This window comes from Pyrus communis, chromosome 2, assembly GCF_963583255.1.
Source record: "Pyrus communis chromosome 2, drPyrComm1.1, whole genome shotgun sequence".
NCBI lineage: Eukaryota > Viridiplantae > Streptophyta > Magnoliopsida > Rosales > Rosaceae > Pyrus > Pyrus communis.
In genome coordinates this window covers 18,762,521-18,766,141 of record NC_084804.1, presented here as the reverse complement: position 1 = coordinate 18,766,141, position 3,621 = coordinate 18,762,521, and positions in this window count along the sequence as shown.

Below are 3,621 nucleotides of genomic sequence, written 5' to 3'. Positions count from 1 at the left end.
AGACTTAGAGGAACAAGGAGGTGTTTGAGACTTGGGGGACTTCCAACAGGCATTTCCCGAAAGCCAGTATGGTGAATCCAAAAAAAAGTCACATACTTTTGAATAAACTTCCCCACTTCTAAGAAATGATGGAAACTTACGAATGAGGGTTCCAATAATCCTTGACTCCACTCAGGACCCCCTTATCCTGCTGCTTCTTAAGGAACTGAGCAAACTAAAGGCCAAACGTCATGCCAAGGTACCTGACTGGAATCAGCTGAGGCCAGGCCCTCTGGCAATAAGGATCTTTGGCACCCTTTTACAAGGAGAAACACAACAGAAGCTTGGTTTGCTATCATAAATTGGGAGGGAAGATCCAATTGAGCATATCCATCTCTTTGAATCCACCATGGCATACCGAGGCATAGTAATGAAGAACGATGTGTCATTTTCCCCTTCATTCTATCTTTGGGAGCTCTTAATTGGTATTGTCGTCTTCAACCTGATACAATAGATTATTTCACTACGCTTAAGAGACTTTTTGTGGTGCAACGCATCTTCTAGGCTGATTGCGTACACTCCGTTGATGATTTATACCCCATTCGTCAGAAGTCAAACTAGTCATTGCGTGAATATGCCCGTAGTTTCAACCATGAGTATTCTTTTTGCGCTATGGTAGATTATAAAACAGCACTCAGGGCTTTCACAGTAGGTGCCAACACACTTTTTCCCTTTGGCATGTGTTACAATGTGCCTTGACAACTCGTCATTATTCTCACCCACTTAGTAATGCAGGAACTCACCTTCGTATCACCAACCAGGCGATGAAAGGTACAACTCATACTCTAATAAATAATTTTTTTCCTTTGGCAAATTACCACCCTTTCCACCAACTAGGTAATGAAAGAACTCAGCTTCGTCCACTAACTAGGTCATGGAAAGTACAATGAGTACTCCACTCTTTTCACTAACTAGGTAATGAAGGAACTCACCTTGTATCAAGGGTACTACTCGTACTCTAATATATAATTTTATCGTTCAATAGTAGCAATGCTTTAATAAGCCAACAAAGGCTTCTGTGTATATGTAATACTTTGACAAGTCTGAAGCTTTATTAACCTAGAAAGCTACATATCGCATACAAAGGCTAAACTTTTACAAGACTATTTGACATCAAAATGTGAAGCGGTCACTTGCAAAACTCTTCAGTCCTCTTACATTTACTTCAAATATTTCTCTCTTCAACAATGCAAACACTACAACCCCAATGTGGGTTCTAAAGGCCACTATTGGGAGGTGAATAAATTTATATAGCTTCCAAAAGGCTTCAAGCAACACATAGGCTTCAACTCTTCAATGGCTTAATTAGCATCATGCAATATGAAACGCTATTAACATTTCCTTCAACTGTACTAGAAGGTCAAACATTATAGCTTCAACAAATTAGTTGGGTTCCCATGGATATAGTTCGAAGGAAACTCATTTATAGGCTTTCTAAAAGCCTCAGGCATTTTTTACTCCAACATTTAGAAGAACTTCGAAGTCACAAGCTTCGATAAACTATACAGCCACATTAACAACATGCAAGCATTATATGTTAGCTTTACTTACCAACAATGGTAAATGGAAACTTCGGTGGGTTATGCACAATAGTGTCCAAGGAAAAATCGTATTGTGCCAATTATGTAACTCTTCAACAATGCGAGAATAACCCAACAAAAAAAGTGCTTTCACAGTCTTGATCAAGACCGTGTGAAGCAAAATCAATTTATATGTTTCCTCCGAACCTTCAATTACTATAACATCTGGTTTGCCTCACACACGTGGAAGCAAATCTATTTATGTGATCACTCCTACATTTTCTTGTCTCTAGTTCAAAAAAAAGAAGAGAAAGGGGGGGGGGGGAGAGGGAGGCTAAAAATAAAAAGTCGACATTAATTAAAAATTAATAGTAGTTTAAATAATTATTGATTATTAATCAACAAACAATTAATTAATTATTTTATGACATGCGGAGGAGGCTAACAAAGCTTCAACGAATAGGATATAACTACTACTTCTAGAGTGTGCGAAGCAACATCAATATATGGAGTGGTTGAAACTTGAAAAAACTTCTACCTTTCAAGCTAAGTGTCCATAGAAAAAAGTTTTAACCACTCAAGCGATGTGCGTAAAGGAAAAAGCTTCAACCAGTCAAGTTATGTGCCCAAAGGAAAAAGCTTCAGCCGCTTAAGCTAGGTGCCCAAAGGAAAAAACTTCAACCATTCAAGACATTTGTCCAAAGGAAAAAGCTTCAACCACTCAAGTTATATACACAAATGAAAAAACTTCAACCATATTTTCTTTTCTCGAAAAAAAAAAAAACAAAAAAAAAAGAAGAAGGATTTGGGCTTAAGAAAAAAAATATAAGACACCTCCTTTAGAGGATTGATAGGAGATTTAGGGGACACCCATTATATGCTAATACACTTTAGTACTCGAAAGTTTCGTGAGTACTCAGCAACTTGGGTTTTGCAAGTCCCTAACCAAGAAGCTTTCCTCACTCAGGAACTTGGGGGAGCATTGTTTGTTTCTTACTTCACCAACCCCAAAACTACTAAGGACCGGTCAACTTCATACCTTCAAGGACCACTGAAGAGTTCATGTGGAGGAACCCTTGCCGAAGCACATGAGTTTCTCACCAATAAAGAGACCAATCACAACACCACACACATCAACATAAAAATAAAACTCCTAGAATCCCACAACAACCGTGAACAAGAGCCAAAGACTCTCATCAACTATACAAGGAGACCGTTTACGTAAAATTAATTCCTAATATCTTTATTGTGCTTAAACTCGTGATTAGAACTCACTAATGATCATTATGCTTAAACTTATGTCTTGTGTAAAATCTTCATTATTAATGAGGACTCCTCAACCCTCGTGGACGTAACCCAATTTAAGGTGAACCACGTACATCTTGTTTTGCATCCCTACCTATATCTCTTTACATATTATCCTCACCTGATGACCAGAGCAACCTTACGAAGGTTACAAACTTGACACTTTACATCGTTCCAAAGTCTCATTGATTTTGTGTGTCAACATTTGTAAATAGTTTCTTACAAGCAATTGAGCCCGCAGATGCCGTGAGTTTTGAAACTGTGTTAAACAGGTGAAGATATTAAAATATAATAGCATCTTTATGTTTAACTAAGAATAAAAAATAGATGGTTGTAGTATATAGCAAAAGTTTTAAAACTCTTTATTTCTGCTTTCTTAGTAAATTTGACAAATACATAAAATCCAATGTTCGACCACTTCAAGTGTATTCTTTTTCTTTTCTTCTATCAATTTTGTCATGTCACCCAAGGTCATATGCAAAGTCAGCTAATTGAAAACATTTGAGTTAAGTTGTGCAAAAAGTTGAGTTCGCTTTAATTGAAAAAATAATCACTAATACAATTAGGCAAGAAGGGGAAGTGATAATCATGTGGAGTTGGAAATATTTTGACTTCAACAAGAAGATATTGACAAGGTTTTACATATGTACCCGCATGCTCCAAAAAAAAAAAAAGGTTGTCCCAAACAATAGTAGAGAAATATTTTAGTCCATCTTAAACTTTTATTTGTGGCCTTACTTATTTTTGTACTTATTAA